Raw genomic sequence first — 10939 nt, forward strand, 5'->3', positions numbered from 1 at the left:
CATGTCTCATGTAAAACACCGTTAAAAATTTGTAAACCACCAGGCTGTTTCTAAAATCATCTCAATTGGTACGACTTTTCTTCATAAGCAATTTTTAGTTACAAAGGCCATTCCAATAATGACTTAGTATAAATGCTATATTTTATTAGCTATATTTTTTATCGCCCAAAAAGCCATTCCCATACCTATTCCAAATAATGGAGCATCTAATTGTTCACTTGCCATATTAAGTGCGCGTGGGAAGGCCGTGTAATACAGGTGGATGTACCCATTTGGAGGTAAGCACACGAGTTATACTAGTATTTTGAAGTAGTTCTCGTGTCATATATATTTCTCAAATAAATATTCGTTTATTATATTTCTTCGAGACTTAAAAATGAAGGTGAAAAATAAAATATAAGTCGAGGCGTCAATTGCAGAGGCTTACCTTATAGAAGAAATCGGTCTATTCACTTCTCAATACTTTGAACCGCAGATTCTTTGCAAACTGATGGGCCCCGTAGAAATGACGACCTTTGTATGAGCGACAGTCATATCCAACTATCTATTTTCAACTATCCTGGTCGAGCAAGTGGTGCTTCAAAAAAGAGGTGGTTTAGCGTATCATAGCATCACATAATTGAGACGTATATCTTGTGCAATTGTGAAGTTCTCATGCCATACTACGAGTAAAAGTGAATATACAAATAATTTATTCACATTCTTATTTTAGACTTTTTAACCCATGTATTGATCTGTATTGTTTTTTCTTTTTTGGCTAACGGGTCCTTTTTGAATGAACTCTATGAACACCACCACTCGGAGGACCCCCAATATTGGGGAGTTAGTTGCTACTCAATTCACGAATTGGTTCAAATGTCGTGTAAATTGTCCCTTCTGAATTATGGCCCAACTGTCAGTCGTCAATGTAATGTTAGGTAAATTTATACCTTAATGTAATTTTACACAAAATTTGGACCTAAATACAATAATAAGAAAAATGATACATTTTAGGAACAAACATGGTCATTAATGTAAAATTCGGTAAAATTTGGACCTAAATGCAATTTGTAGAAGAATTATGTATTAGATGGAAAAAATTGGACCTTAATATAATTTTAGGTGAAATTTGGACCTTAATGTAATTTTACGCAAAATTTGGACCTAAATACGATAATAAGAAAAATTATGCATTTTAGGAAAAAATTGATCATTAATGTAATAATAGGCAAAATTTGGACCTAAATGCAATTTCTAGGAGAATTATGTATCAGACGGAAAAGATTGAACCTTAATGCAATTAGTAGAAAATATTTGGACCTTTATCAAATTAAATGCAATTTTTAGGAAATTAATTAATGGATCTTATATAATTAATGCCAATTTTAGGAAAATAATGGAATTTAATAAATTTGTTATAAATATTTTAAGGAAAAATTAGAACTTTTATACAATTTTTAGGATAAATTTTGACTTTAATGAAAATAGTAGGAATTTTTAAAAAAATATAATTTTATCAATAATAAAATACTATTATGAGTTTTTAATGTTAATAATTTTTTAACTTTCAAATAATGACGATTCGTGCTTCGCCACACCTGGATGAGGTAGTGGCTGGGCTGTGGTCGCGCCCACGGTCGTGGTCCTCCCAGCCTTTTCCTGGTTGAGTCAGCAAATGCACCTCCAGCTGCTGCATCCTCGGATGGAGTGTGCCGGGTTCCGCAGATACCTGCAAACTCACCCACATTGGCGTCAGATTCGGTGGGCCAATAGTACACAGGCCTCAGCGAGGCCGTGGGATGCACCACCACCACCAACGCCAGTACTTTCCCCAGTGGCCCACAAGTATTTCATCAACCTCTGAGATGCAAGGTACGTAGAAGAATTTAGTCAATTAATTTAATTTTTAAAATTTTTGAATTAATTTTAATTTAATTATTATTTTAAGGTCCGACCGCAAATTTCACACGACAATCAATGTTGTAGTTAAAGAGCATTATCTGCATCCCTAGGCCAACATATCGCAGATCTCATAGGAGCACCAGCTATTTTGGTTCCAAAAATTGAAGGTAATAAAATATTATTTTAATTTTAAGTAATATTTATATTTTTTTATTTGTCAATTTTTCAGATGTAGTACTACTAAGACTGTGATGATGAGTCGATATTCAAACTCGTCAAGTCACAGCGGGGAAGGTCCTGTGGAAGCGGTTTGTTGATGCCAGAAGCAGTTGGCCCGACCGCTGTGGCTGACCAAGAAGATCTAGCGCTAGCTCCTGGAGTTCTGGTCGAGTCCAAAAATCCAGGCATAGTCAGCCAAAAGTAAGGTCAACCGGACAACTAATCCAAAAGCAGTTGCCATCGTCTATCGCGGGGGCATCATACGTTAGGGCGCACAAACGGAAGATGGTAAGTATTTTAACACATTAGTAATTTCATTTAATTTTTTATATTTCTAATCATTTTTTAAATTAATTTTTGAACATGAGACACAACTAGAACACCCAATCATCAGACGGAGGTGTTTGAGAAGGTTTACAACAATACTCTCCTGTGCTTATGAGATAGACAAAAAAAAAAACCTTATAACTTTATTTAATAATACACACTCTCCCACCATTGTTTGTTATTTTTTACGACATTAAAATATTTAGCTATATACCCTCATTTTAATAACTATTTATATTTAATATTTTAGAACGAATGGTCCAAATCGTAGTAATATTAAATATACATTTTGTATGTATACATACACAATTATATATACACATGTATCATATATATCGTTTTATATATATTGGTGGCGCCGACGACCGCTGGTAGGAAAAAAAAGAATAAAAATCAAATGAATTTTTATTAATTTAAAATTACGTTCAACTTTCATTTAATGAGTTTTTGCAAATCAAATTTTTTCAGTCCCGTATTATAGTTAACCTTAACTTATCACTCTGCGGTCAAACTAATTTAGCCAAAAGTTTAATTCGAAGTGGTCATTAAAAAATAAAGATGAAAAATTCTGACAAAGTTTTTTAAAATACCAAGACGTTAAAGAAATTAATAAGCTACGTACAAAATTTAAAAATTTTAGGTGATAAGTATATCTAATCGATGGATTTATGAAAAAAATTATATATTACAATAATTTAAGTTAATGGATATTTAAAAAATTTTAGAACATTAAATTTTATTCATTAAATTTTTGAGCATTAAGTTAATGGTATTTTAGTATTTAAATCGTACCCATATCCAAAATACTTATTTAAATGGGTATGAAATTAAATCTGAATTTAATATAAAAATAATGAGCCTAAATCTAATATTAACTAATATAATGGATCTGAATCTAGGTAACGTCGGAAACCATGGCTGTGGTAAGATGCATGGATCGATTATTAATTAGCTATCAAAAACGAAAAAAATATAATGAATTAATGATTTAGAGCAAACTCGATCTATGTGTATAATTTAAATTTTTATTTTTTTTTACTCCAATGAAAGTGAAGAAGAAGAATAAGATAAATAAATGATCAAAACTAATAAAGTGAATTAACTTTATGTGCTTATGATCTCTAGAAAATTATTAATAAAACTAATTAATTAAGAAATATAGTAATTCTAAAAAAATAAAATAATCAAGAGTATTGTAGACAATTCATATTTCTTTTAATCATGATTGTTACTTTAGGAAGCATATCCGATTCATCTGTATAACTTAATTTGAAGTATGCATAGTATTGAAACGTACTCGATACACATGTATAATTTAAGTTTTAGTATGTATAGTATTGAAGCACACTGAATGTGTGTATATATTTAAATTTTTATTATATTTATTTGATTAAATAAATAAGAAGATAAAATGAATATAACTAATTGAAACTAATAAAATGAATTGACATTAAATATGCATGAAAAGAGTACTATAGAATAATAACTTTAAAGAGGACTTGCTGCAGCAACAAAGTTACAAACATGGAAAATGATGGATCACATAAGGAAAGATTGACCTAATCAACTGGCAGACAACTTGTAGCATATAAGATTAAGGAATAATTGCACATAGACCTCTTTTGAATAAATGAAAGTATATTTTCATCTAAAAAAGTTTATGTAACTCACTTTCGAAAATTCTTCTTTTACATATGACATCATCTCCTTTGGGTAAGGACAAAAAATTGCCAATACTGACAAAAAAATTACAATTTTTTTTGTTTTGTTCTTCATTTAAGATTTTTATATATTTTTGTATTTGTAAAGCGATAAATATAACATATATGTGGAATGATTTCAACATCATTATATTTTTTTTCTTAGAGTACAAAATTATTACATGAGATTGTTAAATGAAGGGTAAATTTTGAAATTTATGTAATTTTTTCGCTAACTTCAGCATTTTTTGTCAAAACTCTAACAAAAAAGGGTAAGGTATAAATAGCGAATTATCAAAGAGAGTGTAAGTGTAATTTTAAACTTATTTGGGAGAAAATATAATTTACTATTTTTGGAGGGATTCAATTAACCTAACATTAACTGTTAATCTAACGTTTGATAAATTTTTTAAGCTATCTGTAATGAATATGCTCTTGATTCATAAGAAATGTGTTGTATCCTGAAAATAAAAAGGTATCTACAGGTAAGTGAAAGGGCTTCGTAGGTCTCAAGATCAACTGTTTGCAAGATTGGGGGTTGTCACTGAGTATGTACAAGACAACACATGTTAGAGCCAAGCCGGAGGGGATTTTGGCAATAGCTCTCCGATGATTAAGTCAGTAAGAATCCCCGGAGATATATACTGAGTATATGAGTTAGATAGAGTGTTCAACCTGGTTATGCAGGTAGAGAACCATACTTATATGTAAGGGTCAGATGCTTACGATGTTATAAGATCTATTGGATCGTATTTTGATCTAACGGGTAGCCACGGATCATACCATGACGGTTGATAGAGACAGGAGTTGGTTTGGGGGACCAATACTATGCAGACAGAGTGTGCAGGAGGCTCTGGCAGAGCTTTTCTGACACTCTGTCCTTTATCTTCAGAGATCTCTTATGACCTTCAGATACTTTCACTTCATAGGTCTTTTAAGGTCCTATTTTCTAATTCTTATACCTTCAATGATACTGCTTGCTCTGATCCCTATATGTCTCGTCTCGAGTGATGAAGGTCTCAACAAGGGATATAGGAAATATTCCCATATCAGAAGTCCCCCCACTTACCAAGTGTGTATATACTAAAGTTGGGTAAGTGGAGTCATGAGACCTCCAAACTTTTTATTTTCCAGTCGTGTCTCTTAGCTTCATCGCCTTGAGGTTTTTGGCGGTGAAATTCAAAATTTGGCAACTTTGTCATCTGCTACATACCGGAGTCCACTAGCCAATTATTTACCAACGGGTGCCTTTGTAGAGGGTTGCTTTTTCACAAGGTCTCGTCCAATACGAATCATTGTGGGTCTTTCGATTTTTGCGGCCCTTCCTTTCCTTTAAATATTGAACTCTTTCTGTTTAAGGAAACCTTTCATCATCCAAATCTTTTGCTCGTGAGAATTCAAAGATTTGCAATTCAGTGAAGCCAACCCTTTTTCCTTTCTTCTGATCAAGTTAATATTCATTTGCCCTTCTCTTTCAATTTTTAGGTCGTCCATTTACTGTGTCGCAGTCTAGTTCTTCAAGCGAGAGAACTATCACTAGTGCTCCTGTAGACTTATTTGGTCCTGATCCATTCAGGGATCCCCAGTATGAATTTCCTGCCGTAAATTATCAAAACATAAATTTGTTCCTTGACGAATCTAAAGGATCTGACTATCTTTTCGTCTCCTTGTCGTCCATTTTACCGGCGTAGATGTTGATCTTTGCTTTCTAAATTTCATATACCTAATGGTTATAAAATTATCCAACCCGTGCTTCATGACCGTAACACCTTCCCCCTTTCGAGTGTAGGATCTTCCTCTTTGCTGATCTTGAGGCTGACGTTCGTCTACCTCTACATCCTTTGATCGAGGGGATTCTTGACTATTCACATCTTTGCATAGCACAAACTTACTCTGAGTTCTTTTGGAACTATTTCTGCTTTTGTGATTTTGATGGCTCATCTAAGCATTGATCTTTCAATTGACAATTTCTGCGCCCTTCACCAGTTGAGCCTTAGCATAAGTGGGATAGTTTTTTCTATATGAATATTAAGAGGGGCTGAAGTTAGTGACCAATAATAAGAGATCATAATGGCTGGAAAGGTTGTATTTTTCTGTCTCCATCCTCCCCAAACAAACCCTGGGTCAGTCCAAACCAGTAGCGTTTCCTTTAGAACCTGTTGGACCTATATCATTGGACGATACCTTCCTTAGGGAAGGGATTCTCGAGTATGAGTATGATTATAAGATTATTATAATTATGCAAGTTTTTTCTATCATTGGTTTATCTCCAGCCTCCTTTGATTTGGATGCCTCATATCTTGATATACTTCTTCTTTTGTTTTTCTGATGTTAGTTGGGTTTTCCCATTCTACATACTCACCTTTAGCTTACTTGTCTCCATCAAACATTGTGATAGCTTCCCGTAGTTTTCGGATGCGTGCTCGTCAACGCTTGCAAGCATCTTCTTCCCAGGGCCTTGCTCAATCGCACCCTATTGCTAAAACCCCTGTTTCTTCAGGTACCCTCTTCTTGGTGGGTGTTTCTCATGGCCTAAATAATTCTGATGATGTTGCCATCTTGTCTGATTCTTTTTTCACACCCCTAGGTGCCTCAGTTGTTGTTACGAGCCCTATTGAAGCTGCCCCTGAAGGTAGGGGAGAGAGTTCTCCTATTGTTGGTGTTTCTACCCGTCAGAAGAGATGGTTAATAGGAGCGGATGATTCCGAGGATGATGATGATGACTTTCCTCTTAGTTCTTAGGAAACCTCAATTTCTGAGCCGATAAGCACTTCTCCAGCTAAGAAAGTTAGCAGGATCTCGAAAGGTGCTGCTGGAAAAGAAAAGACCAAGATTTCTCCCCATCTAGAACCCCAAATAACCATTGAATTGGAAGATAGCTTTGTCTCTGTCTCTATAGAGAAGTACGTGCCTATGAAGAAGCAACTGAAAATGATAAAAGGATTGTTCAAACAGATAAGGGAGACCTGGTTGGCTACGTAATCAGGAGAGGAATGATGTGATGTACTTGAAGGACCTGTTGCATGAACGAAACACGAAGCTTGAAGCAGATCATAAAGAGCTTCTTGTTTCCAAGTAGAAAGATTGCACAGCATTTCGCAAACCAAGCATCAATTAAGGTAAATAGTTATTTTGCACCAGTGATGAATACAAGGAGGAGGTACAAAGTGCTCGTGCCTTCATGAAGTCCCCGGTGTTTGATCAATTGGTGGACATGAAGGTGTATGATGAGCTTGTGGTTGCCGGGGATAGGAGCATTAACCAAATCAGATCTCTTTGTGGTTTTGTGGAAGAATTTTATACAAGCCTTATCAGTATCACTAAGGATGAGAACGACAAAGACTATTCAAATGTTCTTGCTAATGTAGAAGTTCCTTTTTCTTTCTATTCTTTATTTCCTTGCACTCCCCTAGATTCATTAAATGAAGAAGCAAGGGATCATCTTATTTCCAAAGTGACCGAGGAAGGATGGATCAAAATCGAAGCTACTACTCCTGAAGGTGCACCAATTATGCTTTGTTCTGTGGAGCCTATGATTGTCGAGGGTTATGACCCAACACTGTAGCACCCCCTACTCGCTACATCTAATTATCACTATTTCATCCCTTCTCTAATCAGAACTCATTCTATAAGTAATTCTCTTTCAACCAATAAAATAAATTCTAATTTATCAATATAATGTTATATGTCACAAAAGATAATATATACCACCAAAAGTAATATTTACCCTCACTACATGTTCTCGTGTTCATAACCTCAAGAAAATCATACCACAACTTTAAACATAAATCCCGATAAAAGACCAGAATATTTACAACCCAACAATAAAAAAACTTTGGCTTCAGAAGTCACGGCTGACCCACCTAATAAAGACAACGGCACCGCTCAAAGTCAATGTGGCTAGTCAGTGTGACCTATCTCCTGAAAAGTACGTGGCAAGGAATGAGCTGCCTACTCAATAAGTATAGCTGATCAGTTTATATATACATACAGGCAACAATTTCACGTACATGCAGTTACATCGACTAACAGTCATTGTCAATAGCAACAACAAATATAAGCAGTAATACCTATTCACAAATATAAATCAAGCTATGACACAGTATTCAACATTATCGTTTATTAGCTAAGGGCCCCACTTACTCTAATTGGTATACATCAGTCAATGGTTTCGCCGGCCATCATCATATCATATACAGCACAGGATACCCGTTGTGTGATATCCCCACACTCTTTTACTTCAGCTGTGTAGCAATATAGCACAGGACATCACAACAAACATGGTACCCCCACACCACCCCAGTGTGTAGCTAACAAGCACAGGATATTCCCTGCTGCCCCGGAATACCCCGGTACCCTACGCGCCATGGTACCTAGCTTAATTCACATATTTTTCATATCTCAATATCAATCACATTTTCATAAACCATTGACTGTGTTTCCAACTAGGTAAGCATCATCTTTTATTTCCATTCACAATCGTCATTCTATTCTTTATAATAATCACTTTCTCAATAACAACTCCCAATTAGATTTCATCAACAATCAATTATATGATTATCACATAATCATATCCCGCATATCTCTACATTACCATCACATACCACATAGTAACAATTTCACCAATATTATGATAATCTAACAAATAATTCACAACTAATTATATAAACAATCAATATACGAAAGCCACGCATAATAATATAAAGCCAAATTCACGTTCGCATCCAAGAAACCAATATATATATTTTATACAATACTACACATATAAATATATATATATATATAAATCCAATTAGCTATACTTACCGTAAATCCCCAAAATACTTCGATTCACGAGGGACTGCTCAACTCTCTATCTTGTCGTCACGTCCTATAATAAATTATAATACGTATAATCAATATATTTAATTTACCAAATAATTCATAAGAATTCACTTAATCAAACCCCTTATATATTTATAACTATCATTTTTAATAACATTCGTAAATTATATTACCATTGAAACCTCATTTTCCTCTTTAATAACATAATATTTCTAAAATATAACTTACGAAGTATTTTTACGAATTTTCTGTCAATTTACCGTTGCTATACAATTTAATTAAGCAACAATACATAGAATTACATATTTGGGTAATCATTCCGATGGAATTGTATAAATTAACTATAAGGATAATTAAATCTAACAAACCAAATAATTTAATTGCCCAACTATATCAATTTTATAGCAATTGTGATATTTAATACGACACTAATTTAAATAGCCAAAATCATAAAATACTCCGATTAAATAATTCACCGCTCAATATAATCAACATTTAATAAACGGACTAATTAAATAATATAATTACATAAATTAACAAAAATTAAATTACAATTTCCGTACCTCTGTTTTCCGAAATGGGTGTGTGCGTTACTGTGTGTATATGAGTGTGTGTGAATTTGTGTATTATGTGTATGTGTGTAGTGTATGTGTTTTAAATTAAAATTGGGTGGAGAGAGAGGCCCCACCGCCTCCATTTCAAACTCTATCTCTTCCCTTATTACACACATAGATATATATATATACTATTTATATATATAAAGTATTATTATTATTTTATATATTTAATTAAACTTTTCTTAAAATACCAATCACGTCCTTTCTAATTTCTTAATTAATATAATTTGCTTTCAAATATTATTAAGAACTCCAATTTAATCCATTCAAGTTTTATTATATCCCAAATTCAATCTATAATTTATCTACTAATTACATCTAGATTTCTAATAATTACCCATTAGTCTCCCAATTACATAAAAAATTCTACGGACGTCACAATTCTCCCCTCCTAATGAAAATTTCGTCCCCGAAATTTAAGTAACTTACCCGCTCAATGGAATAAATAGGGATATTTCTCTTTCATATGCTCCTCAACCTCCCAAGTCGCCTCCCTCGGGGAATGATGACTCCATCTCACCTTTACCATCGGTATATCTTTATTTCTTAATTTCCTTACATTCCTATCCAAAATCTCTGCAGGCTCCTCCAAATATGTTAACTCCTCGGAAATCTCTATCTCCGGCTCACGAATAATGTGACTAGGATCAGACCGATATCGTCGCAGCATTGAAACATGGAAAACATCATGTATTTGTGACAACTCTGCCGGTAATGCCAGTCGATACGCCAGTGGTCCAATTCTTTCAATAATTTCATACGGCCCAATGTATCTCGGACTCAGCTTTCCTTGCTTGCCAAACCTCAGAATTCCTCTCCAAGGAGATATCTTCAGGAAAACCTTATCACCTACTTCATACTCCATCTCCCTTCGGTGTTGATCAACATAACTTTTTTGTCGATCTTGTGCTGCCTTCAAACACTTCTTTACTACCTGTACCTTTTCCACTGTTTCCTGCACCAGTTCAGGACCTTCTAGTTGTCTTAGTCCTTCTATATCCCAACAAATCGGACTGCGACACCTTCTTCCATATAAAGCTTCATATGGAGCCATACCGATACTAGAGTGGAAACTGTTATTATATGCAAACTCCATTAGAGGTAGATAATCATCCCAGTTGCCCTTAAACTCCATTGTACAAGCTCTCATCATATCTTCAAGGGTTTGGATCGTTCTTTCTGACTGCCCATCTGTTTGAGGATGAAATGCAGTACTGAAATGCAATTTTGTGCCCAAAGCCCTCTGTAAACTTTCCCAAAAGCGTGAAGTAAATCGGGGATCTCTGTCTGACACAATCGATACAGGCACTCCATGTAATCTCACTATCTCAGAAATGTATAATCCAGCTAACTTATCCAGAGAATCAGTTA

General features: G+C 34.3%; 1 long non-coding RNA gene across 1 annotated transcript; it reads right to left on the reverse strand.

Moving 5' to 3' along the window:
* Positions 1 to 7808: 7808 nt before the first annotated feature.
* Positions 7809 to 9673, reverse strand: LOC148784808 (uncharacterized). Its single transcript, XR_016063334.1, has 3 exons — positions 9515 to 9673; positions 8934 to 8997; positions 7809 to 8048 (listed from the first exon to the last, which is right to left on the reverse strand). It is a non-coding gene; the product is annotated as an uncharacterized LOC148784808 (long non-coding RNA).
* Positions 9674 to 10939: the final 1266 nt, after the last annotated feature.

This window comes from Sesamum indicum, linkage group LG12 (genome assembly GCF_026168435.1).
Source record: "Sesamum indicum cultivar Baizhima isolate 11 linkage group LG12, ASM2616843v1, whole genome shotgun sequence".
In the NCBI taxonomy this organism is placed as follows: domain Eukaryota; kingdom Viridiplantae; phylum Streptophyta; class Magnoliopsida; order Lamiales; family Pedaliaceae; genus Sesamum; species Sesamum indicum.